Here is a 10,051-nt window from a genome sequence, read left to right as displayed (position 1 = left end):
GCTTTCTGCGATAAGGGTGGTATCATCTGCATGTCTGAGGTTATTGATATTTATCCTGGCAAACTTGATACAGTCCATGGGGTCGCAAAAGAGTTAGACCCAACTTAGCGCCTACAAAACAACAAAATCCTTAACTTGATCACATCTGCAAAATCCCTTTTGCCACATAAGGTGATGCATTCACAAATTCACAGGGATTAGGATGTGAACAACTTTGGAGGGTGGTAGTATTAGTCCCCTCACCTAGCCCACCTTCTAATAAACCACATATTAGTAATACTTCATCAGCTGTCTCCTTGAGGATCTGGGCTCCTCTGGAAGGATTTCTGCCTGTATCCTCAGTGCCTAGGGCTATTCATGGCTAATAGTGGATGCACAATAAATATTTTCTTGAAGGAACATCTGTTGTTTTGGCTCTGATTGTGTTTGCCTGTTCTTGAGATATGTGCCACCAGCAACAGCGCCTCTGTTTGAAATCACCTGCCCCCAATGTGCCAGGCAGTGTCAGCAGTGGCCTGGGCTGGCTTTGGGGACTGTGTTGGGCAGCTCCCCAATCCAGGCAGCCTGATGGGAGCTTCATTTCCCTTCCATCAGCATTTTTTTTTTTTTTACCCCAGGCTGCTTCAGTGCACTTCAATTCTTTGATGTTTATCAGAGTCCCGGAGGTGGGAGGCTTGGTTCCGCCCCGCCACTCCAGGAGATGTCTAGAAAGAGCCTCGTCTCTCTCAGATTTGAGCCAGAGATGCATCTTCAGTCTCGCAAATGGTATTTTGTTACCATGGCAACCGAACTTCTAAAAAAACGGATGTCAAGTAACATGCGGATCCCAGTGCTCATGGCAACCGCCATTCTGCATATTTTGGGGAGAAAATGTGTCCCACCTTCTTCCTGCCTGTGAGTTGAGGAGGGGGAAGGTGAGCTTAGCAGCACCAGGTTTCCTTCCAGAATTGATGGATTTTGACAATAGCAGGGCCAGAGGCCAGACCCCGCACCCCACCCAGGGTGAAAGTCTCTCCTACAAGGTCACATAACCAATGCTTCTCCCTACCCCCTGTGCTTGAAAGGAGGTCTGTCTTCCGCTCCTTCTGCCTCTGATGCTCAAACCTCTGGAGACATGCTTGGGTTCTACCAGGTGTGGTGCATACACACCCCACTGCGGGCTAGCTGTAGGGATCACTCTTCACCTGCTCTTGCCTTTACTGGCTCTTGGATTCACTCATGTGACCCATCAGGAAATGTTCCCTAAGAGCCCACCATGTGCCAGGTCCTGGGCTGGAGCACGGAGGCGACTAGGACGGGATTCAGGCTGCGAGCCTCTTTCTCCAGCCTGGAACCTTTCAGGGGAGATAAGTAAACACTCAAATTACTCCGTGGCTTGAAAGAGGCGAGCATGAGGCACAGGCAGGAAGGGAGTGATTAGCTCTGGCACAGATGTTGCTGGGGGTGGAAATCAAAGAACCCAGCTTTGTTTTAAGTTCTTTTACAGAAAAGATTGGCCACACTATGTATATTCGAGGAAGATTTAAGAAAAGATCTCTACCAAGTTTCCCAAAGACATTTTGGACTATGTACTCCATTCTCTTAACCAAAGATGCATATTTTCCCTGTTATGGTGTTTCTGAAATCAGGATGTGTTTTTATCGTCAACCATATATTCAATGAAATGTTTATTTCCCTTTGTTGTTTATTCACTAAGTCCTGTATGACCCTTTTGTGACCCCATGGACTAGAGCCAGCTAGGCTCCTCTGTCCATGGGATTCTCCAAGCAAGAATACTGGAGTGGGTTGCCATTTCCTTCTCCAGGGGATCTTCCTGACCCAGGGATCGAACTTGATTCTCTTGTATTGGCAGGCGGGTTCTTTACCGCTGAGCCACCACGGAAACCCTTTCTTTCCCTACTTTCAATTAAATGGGTGGTGTGTCTTAGAATCAAGGAAACATGAGATTTCTCTTTTTTTCCCTGTCAATATTCATTAGTAGCTGAGCCTGAGACTTGAGAGAATCTTCCTGGCTTGGACTCCTGCTCATATTTCCTCCCTGAAGAAGTGCAGGCTTTCTCATTAGAGACACCTGGGTTTGATTCCTGCGTAGGGAAGATCCCCTGGAGAAGGGATAGGCTACCCATTCCAGTATTCTTGGGCTTCCCTGGTGACTCAGACGGTAAAGAATCCACCTGCAATGCGGGAGACCTGTGTTCGATCCCTGGGTTAGGAGGCTCCCCTGGAGGAGGGCATGACAACCCACTCCAGTATTCTTTCCTGGAGAATCCCCATGGACAGAGGAGCCTGGCGGGCTATAGTCCATGGGGTCACAAAGAGTCGGACACGACTGAGCGACTAAGCACAGCACAGCACGTGGTTCCAGACAGAAGGATTTTGAGGGGCTTCTCTGCACTGGGCAGTTAAGTTAACAAGGGTGGGTTCTGGAGTGGCATTGCCTGGGTTCAGTCCACGTCCAGGCTCCATCACTTTCCAGCTGCGTGGCCCCCTCACAGCCTCAGCATCCTCATCGGCATGGTTGCACAACTACATACTGTCAAGGCTGTGATTCTTCAGTGTATCCATTCTGACAAACCAAAGCCTGCCCGCTAAATACAACAAAACAGAAAGATGAGTTTACTGCAAGGCTTTCAGCCTGTGGGCTGGAAACTCAAGGCCGAGAAAGCAATGAGTTCCAACTGCTCACAGACCAAGGGATTGCTGGGTGGGAAATGCTGCAGATACCTGGCTTTTTTCAGCTGACGGGTTGCCTTAGTGGTCTTTCCCTGCCTTGTCTCTCTCAGATTTGAGCCAGAGATTTCTCTGCAGTCCTTTCTAGCACATGGTGTGTTGCTTCTCTTCCAGCCCCGACAGCTGACGGTCACATTGGTGACTTTTCAGCAGTTTCTCTTACTCTGAAATGCCTCTGCTTAAAAGCGCCTTGCTGCTTACAGAAGAGAGTTCAAACTCCACAGTTCCTGGCACCTAAGGCTTTGGACACAGATTTACTGAAATAATGAAAGGACCTCCACGATCTGGCTCTAATGTATCTTTTCAGTCTTTGTTGCCACTACCTCTTCCTGATCGGGGGTGGTATCTATTCTGTAACTCAATTGGTGCAATTTTTAGAAACCTCAGATTATCAAGCTGTGTTGTTTAAACATAACTGTTTAAATAGAAAAATAACAAAGACTAGAGTGTCTCAGATTTAAAATACTAAGAGTTGTCTTTGCCCATCAGACCCTCCACTCTTCTGGTCCTAACCTTCAGCCTCTAGACCACAGGGCTGAGCACATGTCCCAAATCAGGCAATTATATTATCCTTGGCCACAGTGATTGGTCTAGGCACAGACATATGACCCAGGGTAGCCAATGGGAAATCTTCCCTGAGATTTTTTTTTTTCCTTCATGATCCCCCTCTTTGCCTCATCTGTCCCAGTTTTTCTTGCAAAATGAAGACCTTAGTCTAATGCTGCTTGCAACTGTGATCTAACTGAAAGGAGAAAGACTAATGGTGGTGAGAGACTGAAGTGAAAAGGCAGAGAAAAGCAGAAGAAAGGAGAGGGGAGGGAGGAAAGGGAGAAAAGGAGAGAATTAGCAAATACTGGTGTGTTTGAGCCCTGGATCCATGTGTCCTAGAGACCAGCTTCACCATGTGCTTCTTCTGCTTAGAACGTTCAGTCTATAATTTTCTATTTTGGCTTAAGCTGGTTTGAATTGGGTCTGACTAGGACTGCAGCCGGGCAGGCTTGCTTGTATACTCCTGAGAATGAGCGCCCTTAAATTTGTACCCTAGACTCCTCCTGGTTGCGCCTTAGTCTTTAGCCTGAATTAAGTTTCAATGACTTGTAACTTAATGAATTATTGGCTAATAAAAACTCTGCTTATATTTTGTCATTGCAAGCTAGAAACATATCACTTGATCAAATTAGCCAAATTCATTTAAATACTAATGGGCATAGCCTGAAGAACACAGACAACTGGGTCAGTGTAGTAGGTTTCTAGGTAAGAAAGTAAACCGTGGCCCATTTCACAACTGCCAGCACCTGGCTTGGTAACACAAGCCATGAATTAGGCAACATGACTGTGTTGATTATAACTTGTCCAGATATCATTTGTGACCTCAGAGCTCCTGTCTCTCTAACTTGTCTTATGGTTGGTAGAATGGATGCCGAGAAGTCATCCCTCCTTCCTTAGGTAACGGCGCCCAGAACAGTGCTTGTTACATAGAAGGCGCTCAACTGTTATTTGTTGGATTGAACTGAACTGCACTTTGATCTCTGGGCTCCCATCTCCTCGTACATGTCTAATAGCGAGTGTGTCATTTCTTCTTGGCTTGCTCTTATTGTTCAGTTGCTAAGTCATGTCTGACTCTTTGAGACCTCATAGACTGTAGAATGCCAGGCTCCTCTGTCCTCTGCTATCTCTCCAAGTTTGCTCGAATTTATGTCCAACGAGCGGGTGATACTATCTAACATCTCATCTCTGCTGCCCTCTTCTCCTTTTGCTTTCAATCTTTCCCAGCATCGGGGTCTTTTCCAATGAGCTGGCTCCTCACATCGGGTGGCCAAAGTATTGGAGCTTCAGTGTCAATCCTTCCAATGAATATTTAGGGTTGATTTCCTTTGTGACCTCCTTGCTGTCCAAGGGACTCTCAAGAATCTTCTCTGGCACCACAGTTCAAATGCATCAGTTCTTCAGTGCTCAGCTGTCTTTATGGTCCGACCCTCACATCTGTATATGACTACTGGAAAAACCATAGCACTGACTGACTATATGGGCCTTTGTGGGCAAAGTGATGTCTGTGCTTTTTTAATATGCTGTCTAGGTTGGTCATAGTTTTCCTTCCAAGGAGCAAGGGTCTTTTCATTTCATGGCTGCAGTCAGTCACTGTCCGCAGTGATGTTGGAGCCCAAGAAAATAAAACCTGTCAACATTTCCGCTTTCCCCCCTTCTATCTGCCATGAAGTGATGGGGATGGATGCCATCATCTTAGTTTACTTAATGTGAGTTTCAAGCCAGTGTTTTGCTCTCTCCTTGACGAGCAGGTGCTTTGCCTCCCCTGGCTTCAGTGATCAGCTCAGGGATGGATATGTGAGCCGAGGCAGTCCATGAGACTCAACTCCAGAATTTTTCTTGAAACTAGTGGGACCAGAACCAGCTGTGCCTGCCAGTAGTACTAACTCCTGCGTTTGTCAGGGGAATAAAAGGGACCATCTCTTTTAGCCTGTGCTTCTTAAGAGAGGACTTCCCTGAAGCCCCTCCGCAGACCTTCTCTCCCAACTCATTGGTCAGAACGGGATCACATGTTCATTCCCAAGCCGGTCTCTGGCAAGGAGGAGACCACCATGACTGCTGGGACCGAGCCACGGCCGGCCACCCTGCCGCACAAGGTCCCACAGCGGGTGCTTTATTGATCCCTTCCTCCCCAGCGCCGACAGCCTGTTCTCTCTTCAGGTTCCATCTGCCTCGTACATGGACAAGTCCCTTCCACCCCTGGGAAAAGCTCTTCATTTGACCCTACACCCTTTCTAGCCACCAAACTCCTTTCCTTCCTTCCATCAGAATTAGGTAGGCTTGCAGAACTCAAACAGTGTTGCTGAGGTGTGCGGAAGGACTCTGTATTCAGCCTCTCTCAAAATGGACAAAAGCTCAAGAAAGGAGAACCAGGGGCAAAGGAACCATTCAAGCAAAGACTGGGTGACCATCTCTGGGTCAGTGTAGAAAGGCTTCTCCTACTGGGAGTGAGCTCGGGCTGATTTTATTTGTTTATTGAGCACCTACGATATACTAGGTACTGGGCTCAATACTGAGGATGTAGCAGTTAGCAAGACAGAAATATTCCTGGGGTCATTCAGCTTAGAGGTTAGCAGGGGAGACGGGCCTTGAGTGAATAATTATACAGACAAATATATAGTTACAGGCATTGTAAGATGATCCTTAAAATCCCTTCGAATCAAAGACTTATGATTTTCTGTGTCAAATCCTTAGCTCAGTGCCTGGCGCGTGGTAGGTAGTTCAGTAATTGCTACTATAGATGTGCCCTGCCCGCTGAGCCTACGGGGAATGCTTCTCTCCCCCAAACTCCTACACTCTTTGTGTCTGGGTACTGTGTGCGTGCATGGGTGCTGTGTCTTCAGTCGCGTCCGATTTTTTGTGACCCATGGACTGGAGCCCACCAGGCTCCTCTGTTCATGGAATTCTTTAGGCAAGAATACTGGAGTGGGTTGCCATGCTCTCCTCCAAAGGATCTTCCCCCACCCAGGGACTGAACCCAGAGCTCCTGTGTTGCCAGCACTGCAGGCACATTCTTTACCACTGAGCCACCTGGGAAGCCCTGTCTGAGTAGTAATATTTGCTTTTCAGCAGTTGTTGTCAGTCCCTCAGGCATCTGTGACTCTTTGTGACCCCCATGGACTGCAGCATGCCAAGCTTCCCTGTCCGTCACTATCTCTCAGAGTTTGCTCAAACTCATCTCCATCGAGTTGGTGATGCCACCCAACCATCTCATCCTCTGTTGTCCCCTTCTCCTCCTGCCTTCAATCTTCCCCAGCATCAGGGGCTTTTGCAATGAGTCAGCTCTTTGCATCAGGTGATCAAAGTATTGGAGCTTCAGTTTTAGCATCAGTCCCTCCAATGAACACCCAGGACTGATCTCCTTTAGTATGGACTGGTTGGATCTCCTTGCAGTCCAAGGGACTCTCAAGAGTCTTCTCCAACACCATGGTTCAAAAGCATCAATTCTTCAGTGCTCAGCCTTCTTTATGGTCCAACTCTCATGCCTGTACATGACTACTGGAAAAATCACAGCTTTGACTAGATGGACCTTTGTCAGCATTCAGCAGAAGTTTTATTATTAAATTTTGAATTTGTTTACCTGGTGCCTCTAACTATAATATTAACCTACCAAATGACCAGATTCAACTAGTTAAGAAACAAGAATTATTCATATTGATTCACTTCTTTGCCTATGTTCTGCAAGCCAAGAACACAAATAGTGATTAAAAAGAGAAGAATTCCTAATATATCTCCAGCAGTTTCCCATATATCACCTTATCTGGGTCAACAGCAGTCCTGTGCAGAAAGCAGGAATGTTACCCTCCCTTTTCCACTGAGAAAAGTAAGGCTTAGAATATCAAATGGTTTTTCAAACTGCGGAGGAGAATGGTTCTTCCTTCATTTTTTACTTATTTTTAAAAGTTTTATAAAAAATTTATTTGCTGTTAGTTGCAGCACGTGGGATCTTCAGTGTTCCTTGCAGCAGGCGGGATCTTCTGCTGTGGCATGTGGGATCTAGTTCCCTGACCAGGGACCAAACCCCAGCGCCCTGCAGTCCGAGTCTTAGCCACTAGACCCCAGGAAGTCCCTCTTCCTGCAATTTTCAAGCCTCTTGAAAATTGGAACTCCTCTAGAACTCCTGCTGGAAGACACCAGGGGAATCATCTACTCCCATTTTCCCATTTTACAGATGTTCTCATCTGTAAAATGAGACTCAGGTAGGTGCTAGACTTGACGGCAATCACATGGTTAGTAAACCAACGAGCTGACGGAAGACTCGTAGCACCTGACTCCCAAGCCTGAATTGAGTCATCCTGTCCTTATACACTGAGCGATAGCTGCTGTTAATAATTAAGGGTGGGTGGGTGTTAAGGGTGGGTGAATGGGGGATGGGGGGGGTGAGGGTGCAGGGACGAGGATTCGGGATTTCCCAGGTGGGGCTGGAGGCAGAGGTAGTCACAGGGCCTGGGGCTTGCTTGGGCCCCTGATACAGCCCCACTGGGGCCACAGGTAGCCTCAGGGTTCCCCTTAGGTCTCCTGACCCGGGCCACTATTCCTCCATCTCCCTTCCCTAGGCCCTAGGCCCTCGTGGCGTCCTGATTGCCTTCCACATTCCGTGCTCTTGGAGCCCCGCTGTGGCTGAAAGTACCCACTGCAGCACTGATTGCACCTGTTCCTGGGGGAAATAGCAGAGCTAGAAAGAGGGAGGTGAAGGACCCTTGGCGACCATTTTACAAATGGTTTCCCCTTTTCTCGGGGGAATCCTGTCTTCTAGGCATTTCCCAAATGTACTGTTCGTGACTAACTCTTCGAATAGGAGTAAGGTGTGTGGTTCAGGGTCGGGAACGACTCCCACCTGTCACCAAGCAGTTTCTAGGGCCAAACACGAACGAGGGGAAAGTCGGTAGAGTTTAGTGCTTGGGCATGGAGCTCTGGAGAAAGAAAGTGTAAGCTGCAGCTTCACCTCAGTGATCCCCATCTGTAAAGTGGGGATGGAAATAATGCCTAATGAGGTTCCCTGGCAGTCCAGTGGTTAGGACTTGGTGCTCCCCATGCCGAGGACACAGGTTTGATCTGTGGTTGGGGAACTAAGATCCCACCTGCCACTCCGCACGACCTAAAAAAAAGTACCTAATCAGTTTGTAGGCAGATGGGAGAATGCCATGGACAGGGCAGTGCTTGGCACACCACATACAAAAATTAACTTGTGTGATACATAGTGGTTAACATAGCAGATCCTAAGAGTTCTCATCACACAGATAATTAAAAAAAATTTTTTTTAGTGTCTATATGAGATGATGGATGTTAACTAAATCTATTGTGGTCATCATTTCACAGCATATGTAAATCAAATCATCATGCTCTATACCTTAAACTTACACAGTAATGGATGTTTTATTTATTTCTCAATATAACTGGGAAAAAAAAATAACTTCAGATAGATCATAGCCCTAAATGTAAAACATAAAACTATCAAACTTTTGGGAGAAAACCTAGGAGAAAAATGACTGTAGTCTTAGATTGGGCAAAGACTTCTTAATGCAATACTGAAAGCATGATACATAAAAAAAAAAATTGACAAACTGGATTTCATAAAAATCAAGAACTTCTGCTCTTCAAAAGACCAAGAGAATGAGAAGTCAAGCCACAATACTGAAGAAAATGTTTGCAAATCACATATTTTGTAAGGGATTTGTATCCAAAATATACAAAGAATGCTCAATAATTAGCAAACAAAACAACTCAATTTAAAAAATAGGGAAAAGATTTGAGCAGATACTTCTCTTGCAAAGATATGTGGGTGGCAAGCAAGCACATAAAAGATGTTTGATGTAATTAATTATTAGAAAAATGCACATTAAAACCATGATGGGGTGTCATTACACACCTACTAGAAGAGGGGTCCCCAGCTCTGGACCATGGAGTGGTGCCGGTCCACGGCCTGCTAGGCACTGGGCCACACAGCAGGGGGTGAGCAGGAGGCCAGCAAGGGAAGCTTCATGTGTATGTACGGCCTCTCCCTGTCTCTCATTACCACCTGAGTTCTGCCTCCTGTCAGATTCTGCATTATGGTAGTGGTCTATTTCATTATACACCACCATGTAATAATCATCAGTATCAGTTATCAGTTTAGTTGCTCAGTTGTGTCCGACTCTTTGCGACCCCATGAACTACAGCCTGCCAGGCCTCCCTGTCCATCACCAACTCCCAGAGTTTACTCAGACTCATGTCCATTGAGTCGGTGATGCCATCCAGCCATCTCATCCGCTGTCGTCTCCTTCTCCTCCTGCCCCCAATCCCTCCCAGCATCAGAGTCTTTTCCAATGAGTCAACTCTTCGCATGAGGTGGCCAAAGTATTGGAGTTGCAGCTTCAACATCAGCCCTGCCAATGAACACCCAGGAATGATCTCCTTCAGAATGGACTGGTTGGATCTCCTTGCAGTCCAAGGGACTCTCAAGAGTCTTCTCCAACACCACAGTTCAAAAGCATCAATTCTTCGGCGCTCAGCTTTCTTTATAGTCCAACTCTCACATCCATATGTGACTACTGGAAAAACCATAGCCTTGACTAGACGGACCTTTGTTGGAAAAGTAATGTCTCTGCTTTTTAATATGCTATCTAGGTTGGTCATAACTTTCCTTTCAAAGAGTAAGTGTCTTTTAATTTCATGGTTGCAATCACCATCTGCAGTGATTTTGGAGCCCCCAAAAACAAAGTCTGTCACTGTTTCCACTGTTTCCCCATCTATTTGCCATGAAGTGATGGGACCGGATGCCATGATCTTAGTTTTC

The sequence above is a fragment of the Bison bison genome, unplaced genomic scaffold (genome assembly GCF_000754665.1).
Source record: "Bison bison bison isolate TAMUID 2011002044 unplaced genomic scaffold, Bison_UMD1.0 scf7180017864516, whole genome shotgun sequence".
Lineage (NCBI taxonomy): Eukaryota > Metazoa > Chordata > Mammalia > Artiodactyla > Bovidae > Bison > Bison bison.
The sequence above is the reverse complement of the archived record's forward strand: the minus strand, read 5'-3'. Positions refer to the sequence as shown.